Source organism: Dipodomys merriami, unplaced genomic scaffold (genome assembly GCF_024711535.1).
Source record: "Dipodomys merriami isolate MVZ:Mamm:240054 unplaced genomic scaffold, mDipMer1.0.p SCAF_113, whole genome shotgun sequence".
Lineage (NCBI taxonomy): Eukaryota > Metazoa > Chordata > Mammalia > Rodentia > Heteromyidae > Dipodomys > Dipodomys merriami.
The window spans coordinates 2582915-2607402 of NW_027202416.1; the positions used below are offsets into that span (position 1 = coordinate 2582915).

Consider the following 24488-nt stretch of genomic DNA (forward strand, 5'->3'; position numbering starts at 1 on the left):
CCCAGCAATGGACAAAATAATAAGCCCACCTTTTTTAAACATAGGATCTCTCTTTACCAACAGGTGTGTTATGCAACTTGCATTCAGTGTAGTTATTCTTTTTATTTTGTGTCTTATTCATGATTATTGAGTATGATGACAGATATAACTGTGATGACATGGATGACAACCTATCCCCATGTCTATAGAGCTGACTATATAGTATTCTCCATCTGTGCTGAGACCCATGACTTTCACAGGACAGGAAAACAGATGGATCAATTGGCTTCTCACATCAGGGTGAAGCTTTTGGCAGTACTGGGATTTGAACTCAAGGCTTAGCAGGCCCAATTGGTGAATGGGACATGGTGAGCACACCAGCCTGTGAGCTACTAAGGAGCTTTGCCGTTCCCAGGACCTGAGATCAAGCCCCCCAGGGTAGGGGCCAATATAGTCATAAATTCCCAATTTAAACAGAGGACCTCTATTTCCATACATGGGTGGGCAGTACCTTGCGTTCTGTATAGTCATTCTTATTATTTTACCTTATTCATTGATGTGGTGTGTATTTTCTTGAGTATAGAATGACAAATATAACTGTGTTGACCTGGATGACAACCTATTCACATAAGTAGAGAGTTGCCTATGCATTCTCCATCCTAGCTGAGACCTAGAACATGCACAGCACAGAAAAAAAAGGTGCAAAGACTGGCTTCTCACATCAGGGTGAATTTTTGGCAGTTCTGGGATTTGAACTTGGGGCCTAGGAGGCCCAACTGTCCAATGGGTCCACGTGTGCACTCCAGCCTGTGATCCATGAAGGAACTAGGCAGTTCCCAGGAACTGAAATCGATCCCCAGGGATACCACAATAGACATCAATGCATCATTGAAACATGGGATGTACATTCACATCTGTGTGTGGACTGCATCGCTCATTTAGTGTAGTTATTCTCTCTATTTTGTATGCTATTCATGGATGTAGTGTGTATTTTCTTGTGTATATGATGACAGGTATAACTGTGCTGACATGGATGACAACCAATTTCCATGGCCACAGGGTGACTCATGCATTCTCCATCCTAGCTGAGACCCAGAACTTGCACAGGAAAGGAAAACAGGTGCAACGATTGGCTTCTGACATCAGGATGAGTCTTTTGGCAGTGCTGGGGTCTGAACTCAGGGCCTAGCAGGCCCAAGAGGTGAATGGTCCACGTGAGCACACCAGACTGTGAGCCACTAAGGAGCTAGGCCGTTCTCAGGACCTGAGATTGAGCCCCCAGGTGGAGGGTAGGGGGAGGGTGCACAGCAGTCATCCATTTATAAGCTGAAGATAGTATGCAAATAAGTACATATTTGTATAGAGTAGGAGAGATGGCCACCTATGATGGAATCGAATCTGCTGTGTGACTACCGATTCTTGGATCTTTCCTGATGCCTCCATTTCACAACTGATGATTATTGTCATGCTTCATCAAATCTTCATTGCAAATAAGCAATACCCCATGATTCTTGCCTGTCATTTCCTACTCCCATCACGCATGAACTACTGGTTCAAAGATGACATCAATCGCATTCCATGACTCTTCCTAGTTCCATAAACTAATATCTAGGGATCTCCCTCCATACCGTTTTAATATGGTGGCTGAATTCAAGCCTCAGGCCTGGAAAACATACTCCTTATATGCATTTTAAAGATAGCACTTATACTTCCATACAGATGTTCAGTCCATATCATGTTTGGTGTGGTAGGATTTATACTTCCATATAGATGTTCAGTCCATACTGTGTTTTGTGTGATTATTCATTTTATTTTTTGTTTTATTCATTTATTTACCATTTATTTTATTGACTCTGATGACACCTATACCATTTATTATATTGTTTATATTCTATCACATAGTATCTAGATTTTTAGATGTGTTCTCCTTCATGCCTGAAACACAGGGCTCTCCCAGAAAAGGAAAACATGTGTCACACCCAGCTTCTTAATTCAAGATTAAATTTTCACAGTGCTAGGATATAAACTCAGTGCCTAGCAGGCTCAATTCATGAATGGGTGAGTGTGAGCCTGGCAGCCTCTAGCCAATGAAGCTGTCAGGTGGTTCCCAGGTGTTCATAATGAGCCCCAGGTTTGGCCAAAACAGTGATACATGGATAGGCAGATGGTGATATACAAATAAATATATATTGGTAAAAAGTGCCAGAGCCGACTATGTATTATTGAATAACATCTACTACTTTCCTACGAACTCTTAGGTATTTATTATATGTCCATTGAAGGAATATTATTCTTTTCATGCTTAATAAACTATTAATTAAGATCAATCAGAATCCTAGGATTCTTGCATCCAATTTTAGACTAAACCAATGCATGAACTACTTTTTCAATCAGTATTCCTATGCATAGGAACGAGTCTCTTGGGATCTCCGCCACTGGTAGGTAGGTGTCAGGACAGGGATTTGAACCTGGGGCCTATGTTGACAGGTGGGCCTATGGCTTACCTGATAGCCCGCCAGCCTTCAGCAATGGCAGGTCAGGTTCACTTTGCAGCTGTGTCATTCAGAACCAGTAGGGTCACCCTGCAAAGAAAAAAATTATAACCCCCCCCAACCCTCTGCAGCTCACTACTTTTGGTGCTGTTCCACTTTTTTTTTCTTCCTGCAAGCCCTCTTGGCTTGGGATCCCAGGATTGGCTTTGGGTCAAGAGGCTGCAGCCCAGCCTAGGGATATCAAAGCTCAGGCAGTGTTGCCATGATCTGAGTTCAAAACCCGTGGTTGGCAAAAAAAGAACAAACAAACAAACAAATAAATTATTTATTTATTTATTTAACTAAATTTAAAAAATAAAGCTTCCTGATTTGGAATTTCTGCTAGTTTTATTTTCTATCCTGGGATTTGAACTCAGGGTCTTGGTAAATCCATACCAATGTGAGGCAAGGTGCAGAGTCACCACTACTTTAGTTCAAACCCTGTGCCAAGCCAAAATTTAAAATTAAGTCACTGATCTTGGCAGGGGGAGGTAGTTGTGGAAATGGGAGGGAAAGGATAGTAGGGGGAAAACAAAGGAAGAGGCATCATACAAAAAATAAACAATTTAGTGCTCAGAGAAGGACTTTGGGGGTAAGGGAAAGATGTCTGAATAGCTGTACAAAATTCTACACTGCTTTTTTTTGAAATGTTCAGTATGGAACTGAATAAACATAAGTGCTTTCATCAAAAAAAATTGTCACTGTCTTGGAAATGGGGCCAGTATTTCTGCCATTGCTGGGATTTGATCTCACATTCCAGGTAACTCTTTTGCACCATGGGTAAAGGCAAAGCTTACAGTCCTTGAGGAAAACAATTCAGGCTATAGTTCCCAAGGCCTGCAGTAAGGCCCTGCAATGGAAAAATATTTACGATATATACTTACATATGTATGTTTATTACATATTATTATTATTGTCATTGTTTTTTATTTTTATTTTATTCATTTATTCGTTGATTAATGTATTTAGTATTATTACATACATACATAATATTTATTACATTTTGTACATCTATTATAAAATTATACACAATAATTTAGGACATTGAGTCATTTTTCATTAATACTTTTTTAAGTGTTGAAATATGATACATAATGAAATGGAGGCATTTGTCACAGTCATCACATGTTTACAATGTGTCCCCAGTATGAGCTTTGTCTTATTCATTTTGGACAACTTCCTATAGGGATTTCTTTAGATGATTTATACTCAGAAGCTTTTTCTTGAGGATAGGCAAGTTGAGGGATAAAATAGTAAGAGTGAAGCTGGGAATGTGGCTTATAGGTAGAGAGCTTGCTCAGCATGCATGAATACCAGGGTTTAAATCCTCAGTGCCACATACCCAGAAAAAGCCAGAAGCTGTGGAATGGCTCAAGTGGTAGAGTGTTATCCTTGAGAAAAAGAAGCTCAGAGACAGTACCCCGGGACCTATGTTCAAGCCTCAGCACTGGCAAAAACAATAGGCCAGATGCGGGTGGCTCACACCTACAACCTTAGCTAATCAGGAGGCTGAGACCTCAAGACCACAGTTGAAAGACAGCCTAGCCAAGGAAAGCCTGTTAGACACTTACCTCCAATGAACCATCAAAAGACCCCACATGGAGCTGTGACTCAAGTGGTAGAGTGTTCACCTTGAGCTGAAGGGCTTAGGGATAGTGCCCAGGCTTGAGTTCGAGACACATATCTGGGAAAAAAAAGTGAGGGTTAATCAAAGTACTTTTCCTATTTGTTAATTATGAGAACATTTTCTGGAAAATGAATGCTGGTGTACATCAGAATTGGAGTCAGAGCTCAATGTTCAAGTATAGCAGATTCATATGCTCAGGCTCTCTGTCTTTAGCATTATAACCTTGCTTTCTACAGGGTTCTGAAAGATCCAATGTTGAAAAGGTTAATATGCTCCCCAAGCCCTTTATGATGAGCAGTTGACTTGTATTTTCAATGTCATTACAGTTCTGAACTTAGCAGAGCAACAGAAGCTCATGCTTGTCAACCTCGCTTAGCAGTCTGAGGTCTGAGGATCACAGGGTGAAGACAGCCAGGGCAGGAATGTCTATGAGGCTCTGACTTCCACTTCACCACAGACAAAGCAGAAAGGGACTCATGTGGCAGAGCGCTAGCCTTAAGCCAAAGGAGCCCAGGGACAGAGCCTAGATCCACAATTCAAGCCCAAAGACCTGCAAGACATTTAAAGCAAAGGACAGAAAAAGAAGAAAAAAGCCAGTAACTCCCTTTGGGTTTGATCAATCTATTTCTGTCTTGGAAGCTCCTGAGGAGCTAGCAGGACAAGGACCAAAGAAGGACATGGACTAGGAGAGCAGGCCGAGTTCAAGGTTCAAGTGTAGCAGATCCATCTGCCCAGCCACTCACGTGAAGATTGTAATCATCTTGTGTCCTCCAGTGGGCTTTCGAAAGATCACATGTTCAAGAATTCCTGGGTTTCCCTTGGTGATGAGAAGTTACTTGCATTCTAAATGTTCTTAGAGTTCTCAAGCTATAAAAGCAGGAAAGAAACATCATTGACCCATCCTGCTAGCAGGAAGAACTCCAATGTAACACTTTATTTGAAGGACAGGAAACAGTTTCAAAAATCTGGCTAGGTGCAGAGACCTAGGCCTGCAGGATTAGAAGGCAGAATGTATACACTCAACAGGGAAGTGAGCTGCAAAACCACTTCATTCATTCCAGGCACAGCCAGCAATGGGGGGAAACCTGAAATATTTGTTAGAGTCACACCAGGGTCAGGCTTTTCTCAGCCTCTTCAAACAATGACTAATTATCCTTCCTCCCTCAGGTGAAGGGAGCCTCAGGTTATCTTTAGGTTACCAATAGAGAGCCAGTTTAGTAGGGGAGAGGGGAGGAACAGAGTAGAAAAATACTGCTTTTTGGTCTTAGGGAGTAAGGTTCTTGACTCTCTATCTGTCAGATTTAAAGGCCCTTCTACCTCTGCCAGTCCATTCTCCTTCCTTCATTCTCCACATCATTAATGTACATCCCCAGTCCAAAGAGAGGCAGGGCCCTTTCTCTTCTGCCTCCAAGCATGTGAGCTAAAACTTGGCTCTGCCCTCTTGACTCTCGGGCCCTCCACTGCCTGAGAAGTGGGAGAGAGACAGTCTTCCTGCTCTGTGGTTATGTGAAGGCGATGCTGGTTTCCTGGCATACTGCAGAAGGCCTCATGGTGGGGAAGTGTTCCCTTCTTTCCTACTGACATCCAAGACCAGATTCACCTATCATCTGTCTATCTATCTGTCTCTCTCTCTCTCTCTCTCTCTCTCTCTCTCTGTCTATCTATCATCTATCTATCTATCTATCTATCTATCTATCTATCTGTCTGTCTGTCTGTCTGTCTGTCTGTTTGTCTGTCTGTCTGTCTATGTGTCTGTCTGTCTGTCTACCTACCTACCTACCTACCTGGTATCTCTTTGGCAGTTCTTGGGCCGAACTCAAGGCCTGGGCACTGTCTCTAGCACTCTGCTACTTGAGTCACAGCACCAATTCTGGCTTTTTCTGTGTATGTGCTACTGAGGAATCAAACCCAGGGCTTCTTGCATGCTGGGCAAACACTCTCTCACTAATCCACATTCCCAGCCCCCTCATCTTTTTCTTAATGGTAGTTTTTACATAAGTATGCTATCATTTTTCGTCCCCAAGTTAATTTTTCTGAATGGCTGTAATAACTATGAACCCTGATCTTCTCTTCCCCTGCCTGATTTGTGACTGTTCCTGTGTTGGCCTCATAATAAAATGTAAATAAAGGCTGCTGAGAGCTTAAGTGTGCATCATATAAGGATGCAGGCAGGGAGCCCCGGAAGAGAAAAGTGATGTGGGCCTGAAATGAAGAGAATGCTGCATTATGCGCAATGAGCATATCTGAAAAATAAATCAGTCAGTAAAAGCAGAAGCATTGCATAGGGTCTGTTTGCACTCAGGGAAGTAATATACACACATAAGTTGGTAGGAGGACACTGATACATAACTTGGCCTTCTCTTGTGGGCATCCCAGGGCTTAAACACAGGGCCCAATGCATTCCTGAGCTGTTTTGCTCAAGGCTGAGGCTCTACCACCGCCACAGCTCCACTTCCAGCCATCAGGTTGATAATTGAACATAAGCGCATCCCAGGCTTTACTGCCTGCTCTGGACAGTATCTCCTGCTTGGCTTTATCTCTCAAAGCTGGAGCTCTAGCCTCTGGGCCACTGCTCCACTTCTGTTTTTCTGGTGGTTTATTGGAGATAAGAGGCTCACAGACTTTCCTGCTCAGGCTGGCTTTGAATGGTGATCTCCTGAGGAGGATTAAGCGGCTTTCCTTAGGGATTCACTGAGAAGCCGCTCCACACAAACCTTTAGTCTAAATCTCAAGAGGTTCTAGAGAAAAACAGAAACAGGAAGATGCTTCTAGTGTGTTCTAGATACTTAAGAGTGTAGACAAAAAAAAAACATTCATAATTTTATAGACAAAAGGAGCAATGCAGACAGTATGAAAATCGCTCAAGTTTTCAGTCCTCTCGTCCTGAGACAGTAAGTTCACTGCAGCTCAATGCTAAGTGACTGAACTGGCATGGCCTGTGGACATTTGCTCCAAAATCCTGGGACACTCATTTCTCATTTTTGGCTTCAAACCTGTAGCCAGAGGGGAAGATAAGGAGAGAAAATCCTTCTCAGAGAAGGCAGCTATAAAGAACATTGGGTAGTTTACTTATAAATTCAAACCATTGGAATGACCCTGTTAAGAAGTCAGATGTCCAGAGTAAAAAATGAAGAAGAAAAGAAAGGCAGGTGCCAGTGGCTGCTGACTGTAATTCCAGCTCCTCAGGAGGCTAAGATGTAGAGAACCTTAGTTTGCATCCAGCCAGTGTAGGAAATTTGACACTATTATACCTATGAGATCAGAGAAAAACCCAGAAATGGGGCTGTGAATTTTAATGCACTACCTCTAAGCAAAAGGAGTTCAGGGACAATGGCTAGGGTTAATGTCCAACCCCAGGACCTGCCCCCCACCAAAAAAGAAAAAGACAGTGTAGCTCTATGTATTTGTATATGGATGGATGTATCCCTATAGGTGAATCTCCAGAGTAGCTATGATGAATGGCACTGAACTAGGAAATTTGTTTTCAGTACAATGATTTCATAGCACAGACAGGGCTTTCAAGACATTGCATGTTCCAGGGCTCCCCTCACTGTTCCCAGTGTAGCCTGAGGGTTTCTCTGCATCCCAGGCCTGTTGGAAGAAGTCTCTCATTGTCTGGACAGGCAGACAAAAAGCCTCACTCCTGTACAGCTGTGTAACAAACAACTCCATCTGGGCCAATTAGTGAGGATGAGTGTGGGTAGGCTCTGAAAGTCAGGGAAAAAAAGGCCTCTTTGTACCACAAGCTATCTCGCTCACCAGTGCTCTGTTTTGACAGGAAGCCTTCATTTATGCCACCACCCTTGGCAGGCCAAATTTCCTGCACTTATCTTGCCTTTGTGAGACTAAATTCTGGTGTTCAGATACATTGTTCAATATAATTCAGGAGTCCTTCTGGCGGACAACTAGGGCACTGAACCTATTGAAATGTTTAATTGCAGGCAATGATGGGCCTATGATGCCTCTCCTAAGTTTCTGGAACCTTGGGAAATCAAGCACATGTCGGATATCACAACGCTTCTTATCATCTAGGGCTGGTGAAACTCATCAGGTTTTGAAATATTTGACCTGTCCTAGTTGGGCTCTGGGTGGCTAGGTTTTGGGGTTGAACACAGGGACTGAGTGCTGAACATGAGCTCAGTGCAGAAGCCCAGTGCTCTACCATTTGGTGTCACAGCTTCACTTCTGGTCTGTGTGTGTGTGTGTGTGTGTGTGTGTGTGTGTGTGTGTGTGTGTGTGTGTGTGTGTGTGTGTGTGTGTGTGTCCATGTGCATTCGTGCATACACCAGTCCTGGAGATTGAACTTAGGACCTAAGCAGTGTACCTAGTTTCTTTTGTACAAGGATATCTCTCTCCCACTTGAGCCACAGAGACACTTCAGGCTTTTTTCTAGTGATGTGGTCCTGAGAAATCATGCCCAGGGTTTCATATATGCAAAGCACTCTACCCCTAAGGCCCATTCCCAGCCCTCTGCTTCAGGTTTGTTAGTTTGTTTCTGTGTTTTTCTTGTTGTTGTTGTTGTCTGTTGTAGCAGTTAAAGTCTGGACCTGGGTGCTGTCCCTGAGCTCTTCAGATCAAGTCTTGTGCTCTACCACTTGAGCCACAGCACCACTTCAGGTTTCCTTGTGGTTCGTTGGAGTTAAGTTTCTCAAGGACTTTCCTGCCCAGCCTAGCTTTGAACCATGATCCTCAGATCTCATCCTCCTGAGTAGCTAGGATGACAGGCATGAGCCACAAACACCAAACTTCACTTCAGGTTTCTTAGTGGTCAATGGAGATAATAGTCTCCTGGGACCTTTTGTGTCTGAGATAGTTTGGAACCCAGATCCTCAGATCTCAGCTTCCTGAGATGGCAGGATGACAGACCTCAGCTATAGACCCCTAGGCAGTGGCACTCTGCTGCAAGCGGTTCCTTGGCTCCATGTGGTGGAGGGCTATCCTGAGCCCAGAGGTAAGGGTCAGTGCCTAGGCCCCAAGTTCAAGGTTCATGACTGAGTAAAAATAGAACAAAACAATTGTCTGCATAAGACAACTCACTAGCCTTCAGTAATACATAATTTTGTCCATGCCATGGGGACACATCTGAGCCACAATATTCTTTTTTTAATCAAACTCCTGTTTTTCTTTATTGTGAAAATACCGTACAGAGGGGTCACAATTACATTGGCAAAGTATTGAACACAATTTTTAGTAAGCATTGTTGCCTCCTCCTTTGTTTCCCCTTCCTATCCCTTCCCCCTCACTCCCCACCCCCCAAGTTGTAAAGTTCGTTTTTAGACATAATGAATTGTACATCTCATTGTGGCAATGGGTCCACCTGTATCCCTATTTAAACAATTTGCTTTTTCCCTTCCCCTCCATTAATTATACCAACATCAAATACAGTGAAAACAGGGGTTATACTGTGGGGGAGAGACCTACAAAGCAAAAAATAAATCATCTTATTAATATGTTAGAAACAACCACATGAAAGAAAAAACATTTGAATCCTTATGGTGTGGTTCATTTTGCCTAAGAGCAACATATCTGACATTTTCTGCTTTTCTCAGGCATATACTAGTTATTGCAAATAAGGAAAACCATGGGACCTATCTTTCTTTGGGCCTGTCTTACTTCACTTAATATAATTTTTTCCAAGTCTTTCCATTTCCTAACAAATGTGGCAATGTCATTTTTTCTTATGGAGGCATAGAATGTGATATATATATATATATATATATATATATATATATATATATATATATATATATATATATATCACATTTTTTGTCTGCAAAATCATCTCAGTTGTGGAGATCTTACAAGGACCGGATGAATGAATGTGCTCTATGAAGGACACAGCACGTGACAATCTTTGCATGACTCAACACACAGCACCCAATGCAGGACTCAGCACACTGCAACCTGTAAAGGACTCAGCACATAGCACCCTGTGCAAGACTCAGCACAGAGCACCCTATGAAGGGCTGAGCACATAGCTCTATTCCACAAATTGTCATTAGAATTAGGGTGGTTTCATCAGTATTACCCCTCTTTGAGGAACATTTCACAAACCACACAAGATCACATCTAATGGTTTAGAGGGCTGTTTTTTTTTGTGGGGGGTTAACCATGGGGCTTGAACTCAAAGCATGTGGATACTGTTCTAATAACATTTGCTCAGGGCTCGAGCTCTGCCACTAGGAGCCACATTTTAAAGAGTCTAACAGACTTCCTACCAGGGCTGGGTTTTAAAGCTCCCAAACAGTTAGGATGATGGGGTTAAGCCAGCCTTCAGCGTCTGGTTCCATGCAGCTGGGTTGCAGCGGTTTACATATAGCTAAGTCAGGTTAGGTGGCAGCTGTCAGCACCAGACTCCTAGCTTGCTCTGTGCTGATGTATTTGAAGTCCTGTCCTTATATCATTGCAGGTAGAACATTCTACCTTTTTTTGGCGGCAGTCCTGGGGCTTGAGTAAGGGCTTAGAAAATGTCCCTAAGTGTTGGTGCTCCAGGCTAGCATTTAATTGATTGAAAAACAGCAGAACTTCTGGATTTTCTGTTTATGTGGCACTGAGAAATCCAACCCAGGGCTTCTTGCTTACTAGGCGAGCACTCAACCACCGAGCCCCAGGAGTGAACGAGGTATAAATGGGTAGAGCTTCCTGTATATAAGTATTATATACACAAAAAGATAGATGTCTGTATATTATTGAATTATAGATAATATTACTACCAATTATTAGGTTTTAAATTATGTCTCCATTTAATGATGTGTCCCAGTTGAACAATTAATAAAGCATTAATAATTACTCAATATCCTGTTATTATTTATCATATATGTACATACATCCATACATATAATCACATATTTTATAAATGAGACAAATTAAATTATGCATCGTGTGTTACTACCCATTATTAGGTATTTAATTATGTCTCCATGTAATTTTTATTCTCTTAATGCTCAATAAAATATTAATTAAACTTAATCCAAGTCCTATAATTATTGCGTTGAATTTTATCCCAGAATGATTCACTACTAATTCAATCTGTTTTTCTTCCACCTATGTCATTTCTTACCTTTATGACATCCTATTGCATAGCATATAGATTTGCATACAATTTATACATCCTACCTGTCACCGAGCACTTTCAAAGAAGAGGAAAACGTGTCACACTCGGCTTCTCACTCCATGATTACATTTTTGGCAGAGCTGGTATCTAAACTCAGGGCCTAGAAGGCTCAGTTCATGAATGGGTGACTGCCAGCACAGCAGCCTCTAGCCAATTCAGCTGCCAGGCAGTTTCCAGGCCCTGAGATCGAGCCCTGTATGTTGACTCCATATTGCACTTAGTGTAGTTCTTCATTTTATTTTTTGTTTTATTTTATTTATTTACCATTTATTTTTATTGACTGTTATTACACATGAAACATTTACTACATTTATTACATAAGATATAGATTTGCCTATGTATAAACTGCACACCTGACACCCAGGACTTTCACAGAAAAGGAAAACATGTGTCACCATAGGCTTCTTACTCCACCATTCAATTTTTCTGAGGGCTGGCATCTGCACTCATAGCCTACATGGCCCAATTCATGAATGGGTGAGTGTCAGCACACCAGCCTGGGGCATATAGAGCTTACAAGAAGTTCCCAGCACCTGAGATCAAGCCCCAGGGGTTGACAAAATAAGAACAGATTGACATGCAGATGGTACTACACAAATAAATATAGATCTTTAAAGAGTGCCAGAGATGTCTATACATTCTTCAGTTATATAAACTATATTCCTAGCAATTCTTGGGTATTTATTATGCCTCCATGTAATTAATATTTTCATTTCCATCCTTAATGAAATATTGATGAAATCAACTACTGTCCTGAATCTATTGTGTCCATGTAATTAATAGTATTCTTTTAATGTGTCAAAAACTATCCATTAAAATCCATTGGCCTCTTAAAATCACTCTGTTTAATTTTATAGTATTATCATTAAGGAACAACTAATTCAACCTTGACATTCATAACCTTCTATTGGTATTCCTATGTATAGGAACCAGACTCTTAGGATCTCCCTGCATTGGTAGGGGTCAGGACCAGGCTTCGAACACAGGGCCTATGTGGCCGTGTTGGCCTATGGCTTCCTTGGTAGCCTGCCAGACTTCAGCAATGCCAGGTTAGAAACACTTTTCAGCCATGTCATTCAGACCCAGTATGGTCACCTTGCAAAGAAAACAAATGTAAAACCGGCAGCCATCTGCAAGTTGCTGATTTGTTCTTTTGTTTTTTGTTCTTGTTTTGGTTTTTTGTTTTATAAAAATACTGTACAAAGGGTTACAATTACATGGGCAAGATAATGAGTACATTTCTTATCAAACATTGTTGCCTCCTCCTATGTTTTCCTTCCCATCTCTTCCCATACCTTCCCTTATCCCTTAACAGAACCTCCCCCCCCCAGCAATGTTGCAAAGTTCGTTTTTTGACATAATGACTTGTACATCTCATTGTTGCAATGGGTCCACCTGCATCCCTATTTAAACAAGACCCTCAGGTTATATTTTATTTTTCCATTTGGAGTGTGAATGCAGGCCCTGAGATCATAAGCAGCATCTTGAAGTGTATGGACAGCTGTATTGAGCTACAAGACTCACCTCAGAAAACAAGCAGAGGAAGTGGGATGCAAAATACACAATCTGAACCAATAGATCTATAGGTGACTGCGAGTCAATTTCCACATTAAAGGCATGAATACAAGGGTGAGTCCATTTGAAGAGAGGTCTCCAACAATTTCATGGGACCCCATGGACAAGCCTGGCAGGAAGACACGTGTGTGTGTGTGTGTGTGTGTGTGTGTGTGTGTGTGTGTGTGTGTGTGTGTGTGTGTGTGTATGTGTGTGCCTGAAGGCTGGTCAGGGGCTCAGGCTTCTCTGCCACTTCATCCACAGCTCCACTTCTGGCTTTTTTGGTAGTTGATTGGAGATGAGATTCTGATGGACTCTCCTACCAAGGCAGGCTTCGACTGTGATATTCAAATCCCAGCCTCATGAGTAGCTGGTATTAAAGAAGTGAGGCACTGGAACCTGTCAGGAATCCTCTTAAATACCAGAGCTATTCTTAGGGAGAAAGGAAACACCTCAGTCCAAAAGATGGTGTTGTTTTCATGTTTTAAAAGAAAAAATGCACTCAATACTAAAGTATGAAGTAATATTGAAGGAAAGAAAACAGCAAACTTTCATAAATCTGGCGTTGTGAAAGCCCATCAGACATGAGTCTTTCATATAGGAATCTATGTGGCAACATTGAGAATCACCCATGTGGTCATGTGAACTGGTTGAAGACCTATTCTCACACTGACATACCTTCAAAAGTCTGGGATTCTGCTCTGTGGAAGATGTTTCCCAGTCACACTTGTAAGTCTCTTAGTTTTTCACACTTCTCATCCCTCATTCTTAGTATTCACCAAGTATCTTTTCCATTGCTGCTCCAGAAGGTGTTTTCAATGTCACTGTAAGGATTAATCTAATAAGAGAAACATGTTTGAAGAACTTTAATACTTATATTAATAATATCATTACTAATAAAGAGTATTATTCAAGAACTACTTTAAGATAAATAAAACATGATTTGGAGCAGTTATGTAGTTTGAATATTAAATATGATAACACACATATATTCCTAGGCCATTACAAATCTGTAGTTACTGCAATCTTACAATACATATATTCTTAAGAAAGAAAAAGTGTTGATAAGATAAGCAACCCAGTAGTTGTTGAATGAGATAAATATAGTGAGGACTTCTGTTGAGCTAGTACACACTGGTTCTTGCTCTGAAAGCATCACCTATCTGTTCTGAGAGCCAGTCAGGCTTAAGTAGGACACATGCTTCCGGATGACAGACCTGCCTGGCATTCACTGCCTAAGTCCATTCAGGCCCACAGCCCATAGGAAATATAGAACAACCTTCAGAACAGTCATCCTGACTTTAAAGCTCAAGCCTAGCTCATCAGCAGACTGATGTCTGAGGATTGTGGTTCAAAGTCACCCTGGGCAGCAAAGTCTGGAAGACCCTTATCTCCAGTTAACCACAAAAAAGCCACAGTGGGAGGGATAAACTGAGAGCAAGGGAAGGGGTGTAATTATCCCCCAAAAATGTATTCATTACCTGACAACTGTTTAATTTAACTGACTTAACTGTTACACCTCTGAATATCATATTCCTAATAATATTTTTTAAGAAAATGAAAGATGAGGCTGGGAAGGTGGCTCAATGGTAGAGTGCTTGCCTTGCATTCATGAGGCCCTGAATTCAATTCCTCAGTACCATATAAGCAGAAAGAAAGCTGGAAGGGACGCTGTGGCTCAAGTGGTAGAGCACTAGCCTTGATCTGAAGAGATGAGGGACAGTGCCCAAGCCCATAATTCATGCCCATAACTGACAAAAAAATAAAGAAAAGGCAATAAAAAAGGAAGAGTATTGCTGCCAGGCTCAGTGGCCAAGCCTGTAATCCTAGCTATTCATGAGGCTGAGGATCAGTGATTGAAGCCAACTTGGGTAGGAAAGCCTATACGAATTTTATCTCAAATTATGAACAAAAAAAAAAAATCTAGAAGTAGAGTTGTGGCTCCAGTGGTAAAGCAGTAGACTTGAGGGGAAAAACAAACTACAGGTATAGTATCCATTTCCTGATTGCAAGCCCCAGAAAGGCACAGAATAAAAGAAAGAAAGACACTATGAACTTGGTTTATCTGTACCTTAGATGTCTTTGTTAGAGACAATTATGGACTGAAACTCTGAACAGGGCATACTAGGTCTGGCATTTTTTCTGCACAAACTGTGTGCACAACCATCTTAAGTCCTTCGCTATTCTATAGTTGCAGGTTGCATTATCTTCTCACCATGGAATAGGTCCAGTATTTACTTTCCCTAGGGTACCTGCTTCCTTGTCTTCTGCTCTTTACTCATGGACAGCAGTATTTTAACTGAGAATGCAAGGAGGAGGATTGGCAATGCCTTGAAAAAGGGAATTTTCTAGAAGTGGGTGAGACGGTGGTGATAATGCCCAGGACCAGGTGAACATTTTGGTGATGATTGGGCATGGTGTGTCATTCTTTATCAATATGCTGAGGGGCCATGTACATGAAGAGGAGGCCTCAATGCCTCCTGGGGTCATTCAGACTACATAGATATAAGCCAGCTAATCTTCCTCTCACTTTCCCAGCATGGAGTTATGGGCCCTGCCGGTCAGGGGACTCATGCCCAAGTATGGACAGCTATCCACACAACATCCAGTTGTGTCCTCTACATTGTTACTACATTTAGAGCAGTGCAGCACAAATCACATGGAGCATGTCTAAATCATTAAAGGGATGGGAAAGTGGTTCTATGTTATATGGACCAAGACAGACAGAGAACACCATATAAATTCCCTTTCAGAGACCCCCCTTCTGTTCAATGGCCAAGAAAACATACAGGAAAACCTGCAGAAGGAGGAGCTATGTTCCTAACCTGGACCCTTCACTGCATGATTTCCCAAAGATTATGGATACAATGAAACTAAATCTCTCCAAGATGATGCACGAAGTCTCTCAGAGACCATTGCCCACATCTGTGAGGAGAGCATAGGAGGTAAAATGGACTGTCAGGGGAGGGGAATAGCCACAGAGTGTCTCCATGACATCTCTGGCATCCAGTATTCAGATAATTAGGGAAAGGTTATGAAAGCCTATTTGGTGTGGATAGTGAATCATTGCAGCAGGTGGCACAGAGGATGGGAAAGCGAGTTGAGGAGTACATGGGTCACATCAAGTCCCAAGATGTGCAGATCTACCATCAAGAGAGCTGGACATTATGTTGGATATGTTACATGATAGCCTTTGCTAATGCCATCTTAGACACGTGTTATACTACAGCGACTCTGCTGTCTACTACCACAAATGCATGGAAGAGAGATAGAAACTTGATACAGTTGCTGACATCACCAAGATCATCCTAAGGAAGAACTTCATAGACATTATCATCTGATTGTGTGTGGGGTCTGGGGTGGGGAGGGTGTATGTGTGGACACTAGGGATTCAACTCTGGGCCTGGACAGTGCCCCGAGCCTCTTTTGCTCAAGGCTTGTACTATAGCTCTTAAGCCACAGCTCCACTTTCAGCTTTTTTGATATTTTATTGGAGTCTCATAAGTATTTACTTACAAGGTAAACTTTAATTATGAGGTGATATGATTTTAAGGATGTTATACTACTATGCAAATGCAATAAATAAAAATGGGAGGTAAAAAGACACTCTAAGGAGTATATAGGAAGTTTTATGAAATCCATCAAAGTATATCTTAAAAAAGTGTTATTAGTGACTTAAACAGCAGTGCTAAATTTTTTGTCCTGGATAAATGAATGCAGTCAGTTATTTCTGTTTAAATGTATAATGTTATTTTTCTCTTTTTACTGTTTGTAATCTATACTATTAATATTAATAGGTGTAGGAGACTCGAGCTGAGCTGTTGAACCTGGAAAAGGTTTGAGAGGTTGGAACACCACCTCAATAGTACTCAGAAAGCTGAGAGCTGACCATGCAAAGGTTAAAACACAGCTCTGTGAAGTAAGCCAGGCCCAAAGTTATTTGAAATAAATAGTATATGTCTGAGACAAACAGAAACTGTCAGACAAGTTGATGTTAGGTGAAATGAACCCCAAGATAAGGATTCAAATTTTTTTTCTTTCTTGAGATTGTTTCCAATATATTTATAAAATGATTTCTTTGTTGCTTTATATGTACCTCCCCCATGGTATTAGCCCTGCTTTCACTGTATTTGATGTTGGTTTAATTTGTGGAAAGGAAGGGAAGAAAAACAAATTGTTTAAATAGGGATACTGGTGGACCCATTGCAACAATGAGATGTACAACACATTATGTCGAAAAGCAAACTTTACAACTTTGGGGGGGGTAGGAAGAGCGGGAGGGAGGGGTGGGGGGAGGAACGGGGGGAGGGATGGGAGATGGAAAGGGATAGGAAGGGAAAACAAAGGAGGAGGCAACAATGCTTGATAAGAAATGTACTCATTATCTTGCCCATGCAATTGTAACTCCTCTGTATGGTATTTTCACAATAAAAAAATCAATCAATAAATAAATATATAAATAGGGTTACAGGTGACCCCATTACAACAATGAAATGTATATGTATAAGATGTTATGTTGAAAAACAAACTTTACAACTTCAGTGGGGGGTGGAGGGAGAGAAGGGGGGTTGAGAGGGGAAGGGATGGTAAGGGGAAACAAAGGAGGAGGTAATAATGCTTGATAAGAAATGTACTTACTATCTTGCCAATGTAATTGTAACTCCTCTGTATGGTATTTTCACAATTTTACAAAAAAGCACAGCTCTGGAGAGGGTTAAGCTATTAAGCCTGGGAGGTAAAAGAATTGACAACTTAACCTAGGAATCTAGATAAAATAGACCAAATGTCTGGATTTTCTCTGGGTTGCATTCTCCTTTCTCAAAACAAAAAGGGAACCAGTGTTTCTCAGTCACTGTGGTGGCTCTGATTGCAATATAGAAGCTTCATTTTTGCATGTATCCATGGTAACCTTCCCAGTGTGAATTCAAATAAATATGATTGCTTGTGTGACCTGGGGCCCAGGTGCCAGTAAGCCTTGGGACCCAAGGTCCTCATTGATTTTTTTTTCTTTTTCTCTATACCTGTCTGGTATTTTCTAATTTTCTTCAGCTTGGTATCCTATTGCACTGCCTTGGGTTGCAATTAGCAACAAATATGAATATTCTTGAGTTGTAAAACATAAAAGACTTACAAACTTTCTTATCCCAGATGGCTTCAAACCACAATCCTCAGATCTAAGCCTTCTGAGTAGGATTACAGGCATAAGCCACTGGCAACCAGCAGGCATCTGAAGACTTGATGTCAGTGAGATCTTTCTTGGGGAATGTCTGCACATCTCAGTCCTCCTCAGCTCTGTTCCTTCCTGTTGCCCAAACAGAGTCAAACACTTTCACTCCTTTATGTTCAAAATCCTTGAAGTTAGTGAACTGACTTGCCTGCCATGTACCTCCTTTCTATAAATACAATAGTGGGTTTTACTTCTTACCATCGATTAACTAAATTAACTGGGATCCACACAGAGGTGACATGTCCTTTTCTGGATTGCACACCGTACACCTATGTTTTACTTAATCTAATAAAGTTAACATAACTTACCTTGTTTGAGGTTTCTTAGTTCCCATATTTCTTCCTTCTCATCCTTCTTTCCCTTGCACAGAGGGAAGAACCATTTGGAATTGTGAAGAGTGAGTTATTAGTCATTTTCTGAAAAGCTTTGCCAATGGATCCTGATTTCCAAGTCCTGAGTAACTGGCCTGTAAAGCCTTGTTCTTTAATCTCTCCTCAGCTGACACAAATGACCATATATATCTTAAAAAGGCTTTGGGAAATGAGTTCAGGTTATCAGTTAGGAATCCTTATTACCTGGTCACTGCGCATAAGTTGTTTTTGTTTTTTGTTTTGTTTTGTTTTGTTTGAATAGTGTACAATTAGTACCAGAATTAGACTTCCAAGTATTGTTTTTAAATTCAAAGCTAGCAGGCTCTCTTATTTGAACCACAGATCAACTTCTGCCCCATTCTCTTTATCTTTTGGTGGTAAATAGGACAGAAGTGTCCCACAGGAATTCAAGGGCACTACACAGTATCCTCAAATCTGAGGACTGTGGTTCACAGCCAGCCTGGGCAGGAAAGTCAATGAGCCTCCTATTCCCAACTAATCAGCAAAAAGAAGTGGAACTGTGGCTGAAGTGGCAGAGCAGCAACCTTGAGCATAAAAAAAGCTAAGATAAAGCTAAGAAAAAAAAGTTTTAAAAAAGGTAAGTGAAAAACAGATCTAGCACTAAGACAACCACAAAATAAATTTTTAAAAAAGTACAAGAGAGCACAAAGAGTCTTAAAAATGATAAAAATTAACAAGAAACTGGTGGCTCACACTTGAAATTCTAGCTACTCAAAACACTGAAATTGAGCATTACTATTCCAAGCCAGCCAGGATAGGAAAGCCCATTGTGTGTGTGTGTGTGTGTGTGTTTGTGTGTGTGTGTGTGTTTGTGTGTGTGTGTAAAAAGCCCATTGTGTGTGTGTGTGTCTATGTGTGTGTGTGTGTGTGTGTGTGTGTGTGTATGAGTGTGTGTGTGTTCCTTTCTGGGATATGATCTAGAAGTTTTTGCTTGACCATTTCCAATCTTTTGGAGGTTAATTTGAGATAAGAATCTCATGAACTTTCCTTGTCCTCTGACAATGAACCGCAATCAGTATAATTCAGGACCTTGTGGGAGTGTCTATACTTACCTCCTACTAACCACCAAAACCAAAAAATGAACCAAATTGCAACTGTTACTAAACTTTTAGAGCATTCTATCCTTCAGCAAGATTGGTGAGGCCCTAAAAACAAGACAGAGAACCAACAAATAAATAAATGTATGTGAAGAAGAAAAGAGCCAATTAGTTTTTTATAATATAGACTCATATCTTTAATCCAAGCTGAAATGTAAAGATTACAGTTCGAATCCAGCCTGGGCAGGAAAGTCCAACTAACTTCTTTTTGAGTGTGCTAGACATGGGCTTGAACTTGAGGGTTTTTACTCAAGTTTAAAAATACTACTTCCTGTCTCATGTGGTTAATTGGAGATGAGTCTGATGGACTTTCTAGCCCAGGCTGGCTTTAAACTGTAATCCTTAGATTTTAGGATACTGTGTAGTGCCTTGGTTCCCATGGGACTCTTATCTACTATTAACCACTAAAAGAAAAATAGAGGCGGAAGTTGAGCTGAGGCTCAAGTAGTAGAGCCTGCTAGCTTTGAAATGAAAAACAAAATACCCAAAATAAAACAAAACAACCCTCATAGAGAGTCACTAGGCCATGAATTCAAGCCTCCCCTCCCCCCCCCAAAAAAAAAACCCTCAGGAGTTGAGTGTTTGTTCCTGCTAGCTTTGAGCAAAAAACAAAAGGCCAAAAATCTCATGGACAGTGAAGTAGTGTGGCCTAAATGTAGAGCCTGCTAGTTTTGATCTAAAAAAAACAAGCCAGGTGCCTCTGGCTCATGCCTGTAATCCTTGCTACTCAGGAAGCTTAGATCTGAGAATCACATTTGGAAGCCAGCCTCGGCTAAAATGTCCCCTGGTGACTGTTTTTTTTTTTTTCCAACTAAGTGGCACTGTGTCTGAAAATAGTAGTGTACCTGCTGTGTCCCTGACAGACAGTTCCTAGGCATTGAGTTCAAGCCCCCAACTGACAATATCAATAAATTAATTAATTAAATACTGAGCATAAATGAGTAGGCCCTAATAATAAAGGACATGAACTTTGAAAAAGGGGGAAGGGACAATCAAATAAGTGAAAAGGTGGAAAAGGAGCTATTAAGGCTTTCTAAATCAAAACTGTAAGTCTACCTGCTCAGATTACTGAAAACTGAGGACTGTGGTTCAAAGCCAGCCCAGGCAGGAAAGTACAGGAGACATATTTTACTGTGTTCAGTATGGGGGCTTGAACTTGCTATGTTTTGCTCATGGCTACAGGTCTACTTCTTCCAACCTCTTGGTGGTTATTAGAGATAATTGTCTCATTGACTTTCTTGCCCAAGACTGGCATTGAACCATGATTCTCAGATTTCAGTCCTTTCTGTAATGCTCTTGACTTTCTATTGATATTCTAATCTCCTATTAACCACAAAAAATGCAAAAGTTGAGCTGTGGCTCAAGTAGTGAAACCAGCTACTATTAAGGTAAAAATAAATAAACCTCAAGGAAAGTCATCTTGACTTAATTTCAAGATCTAAGAACCACCACTCAATTAAAAAAAATAGAACCTCAGTCACTGTGACCTGAGTTTAAGCCCTAGAAAAAGAGCTGCAAAAAAGAAAAACAGCCTGTAGTTTACCTGTGGTCAAAGTTGTAGGGCATGGTAGTTTCAAGGGAAACAAAAAAACAGCATAAGAGCTAGCGCCTAATAACAAATGTCAAAAGGAAAGAAAGAAAGAATAAATAACTGAAAAGGTGAAAGAAGAGGTAATTAAAGATTTGTAAATGTTGACTCACACTTATAATTCTGAATGCTAAGGAAACGGAAATCTGTAGGTCATGGTTCAAAGCCATACTGGACAGGAAAGTCCATGAAACTTGCTTCAGTGTGTTCAGTTGAGGGACTTAAAATTGAAGTGTTTTGCTCAAGGCTACAGCTCTACTATCTTCCACCTCTTAGGTTGACTGGAGATAAGAGTCTCATTGACTTTTCTGCCCAGGCTGACTTTGAACTCTGATCATCAGATTTCAAGCCTTTCTGTACTGCCCTGGACTACCCATGGAATTCTTGCCTCATATTAATCACTTAAAGAAGGCAGAAGTTTAGCTGTGGCTCAAGTAGTAGAGCCACCTACCCTTCAGTTAACTAAGTAAATCAATAAAACCTCAGAAAGAGAGGAGAGGAATGAGAGTGAAAGACAGAACGTCTTACAATAAGCAAAAGGAAAGAAATGTATATATCACCTGGAAGAAATAATTGTATTGTCAAAGCTTATAGAATTGTATTGTCAAAGCTTATAGAATTCACAAACTTTATCGACCATAATAATGACAATTTGCATTGTGAAGGTTAAAATATGTTTGTGACTTCAACTAAATATCACTATTCCACAATATTCTGAAATAAGAGAAATTTAGGTAATCACCTAATCTCAATAATAGTAAAAATCTCAAAAAGGGTCACCAGGCCTTAATTTTAAGTCCTAACACCAACATGCCTAACTCCGGCCACACACACACACACACACACACACACACACACACACACACACACACACACACACACACACACACACACACACACACACACACACACACACAGAGCAGGAGCTGAGTTCTCATGCTCGGAGCAGAAGCCAAATGAAACAAAAAGTAGACTGTTGTAGACCTATGGCTTAAGTAATAAAGCAAGCTGCTTTTAAGAGAAAAGAAAAGAAAACCTGAGTATGAAGGCAAGGCCCTAAGCCCCTGACTCTTCCCAGAATGGAAATCAGTCATGGAATCCAACAGTTTGTGCTTGTTCTTGGGATCACAGCTGAACGTGCCCCTTCAGTTCTAGGCCCTCCTATCAAAAATAGAAGGTAGGCTTGTTCTTGGCTTCTGGCACAAGTACCTTGTGTAAAGGAAGCCCCTCCTCTTGCTTCCTGGATCCCAGGGTTCAGCCTCTCTTGTGAGTCAGGGTGGGATGTGGATGGCAGTGTGACAAGAGGTTCCAAATAGAGTGGCAGCTGTGCTAATTGACTTGAGGCTGACAGCTGGATGCCAGGGCTAAGTGATAACAGGTAGCTATCTCTGATTACCCAGCAGTAGGGAGAATGAGCTGGAGCACCTACTGGCTCTGCCTATCAAGTCCACCCCATCTCCTCTGCCCCTGTAACAACCAGAGGTTTAAATGGGGATCTGAGTTGGCTGTGTCAGATTCCTGCTCCCCAGCCCTACCTGTTTGCCTCTGTGTACACCACTGCTGAGGACACGCATCCAACTGCACTGCAGCCCTACACTGTGAGGGAGATCATGTACATACAGGCAAGCCACTGTGGCAACCAGATTGGCGCAAAGGGGAGCATGACACTGGCCTAGGATCCTAGTCTCAAATTTAGGGGGATGAGGAGGAAGAGGATGGGGTTGGAGGGTGCAGGTGGTGGTGGTCATGTCTAGGCTGAGGTAGATGGGGCTCCATAGTAGTCCCTAACCTCCTGGAAATCAAGTCCCCCAGATAGTTTCCCCAATTTCCCTAATTTGTGTGGCCCAGGTGGGTGTGGTTTTTTAAGCAAGGCTTGCATGTCTTTGTCTTACCTGAGACTCAAGTCATTGTACTTAGTTTCCTGGGAATAGACTAATGCATTTTTGGTCTGATTTGAATGAAAGGAGTGCAGTGTCTTTGAGCTGACAGATACAGAGGATTCCCTTTTTGTCAACTGATGAGTATCAGATAATTGAGAACAGTTCATCCACCTTAATGCAAATTTCTCTGAGTTTTCATGCCCTAACTCAGTTCCCTTACGTTGGGTGTTTTCTAAATCAGTGGTTGTCTAAATCAGTGTATGCTCTGAGGACCCTTGGGGTTCTGGAGACCCTTCTAGCTGAGTCTTCAAGTTACTGCTTTGGCAACTTAATGTCCATATAAGACCAGGTTCTGGTCATAGAATCCAAACAGAATATGGTATCCCATAAGATAGAATACTCATAGGAGAACCCAGATGTCTTCTATTCAGCAAGATAGCAAAGAGATTAACAAAACTAAAATGCTATCAATTTTTGTGCTTTTTTAATTTAAAAAATCTAATTTTTTTACAAAAATAGTTGTGTCAACAGGACTTGGGTTTCTCATAGTTATTTTAAAATCCATTGTTTGGACAGTTAACATTCTAGGCCATAATACACTTCTATTTCCATCTCAGTTTGGGGAAATGCTAAGCAATGAGCACAACATTGACTGCACGGGAAACTACTATGTAGACAGCAGCTTACAGCTGCAGAGAATCGAGGTGTATTACAATGAGGCAGCTAGTGAGTGTCTCCCAACTGGCTTCCAATACCGTGGCAGAATAGGTCCCTAGGAATACTAATGACAAGGAAGGAGTTCCTGCCTTTCTTAGGGTGGTATTGTAGTTCGAATTTGGGGCCTCCATCTTGTAAGTCAAGTGCTGTATCCACCTGAGCCACTCCACCATATATTTTGTTTTAATTTTTGAGTATACACTTGTGAATTCCTCAGGAAAGCCTTTTACTGAATTCCCCCTACCTGTACTTGCTGACTAGCCACACCTGGATTTTTTTTTCTTGTCATGGGGTTTCAACTCTGGGCATAGGCATTGTCCTTCATCTCTTCAATCTTTCTTTTCTTTTTATTATCAGGGGTTCCTTTTTTCAGAACTCTCTAGGCTTCTGGGATAACTCCTTCTAGCTTAGTTTAATTCATTAATTCTGCTTGTTGTAACATATTTGGAAATTTTAAGTTTTTATGTTTACTATGCGTGAGCTGCAAAACCGCTTGTGAAGTTGTAGGAGTTTTTGGAGGCAGCGTCACATCAGATGATAGATTGATTGGGGCAAGGCCACATTTAATCTTTGGTCCTAGTCTTTATTATTTAGAGAAGTCATCTCCATTGGACTGGAAAGAAACAACATGCTCTGTTCACGGATCAATAGAAAAATAGCCAAAACGAGAATAAAAGCAACGAATGTACAGCCAAGAAGAATATAGTAAGAATAAAGGTAGTAGAGGCTATAAAGGTGCAGCCAAGTGTATGGGATGCCTTGAACCAACACCCTCTTCCTGC

At 41.2% G+C, this 24488-nt stretch overlaps 1 pseudogene; it reads left to right on the forward strand.

The window, feature by feature from the left end:
- The window catches only part of LOC138822613 (tubulin beta-2 chain-like), a 138463-nt pseudogene that overhangs the window by 108478 nt on the left and 5497 nt on the right, over window positions 1–24488 (forward strand).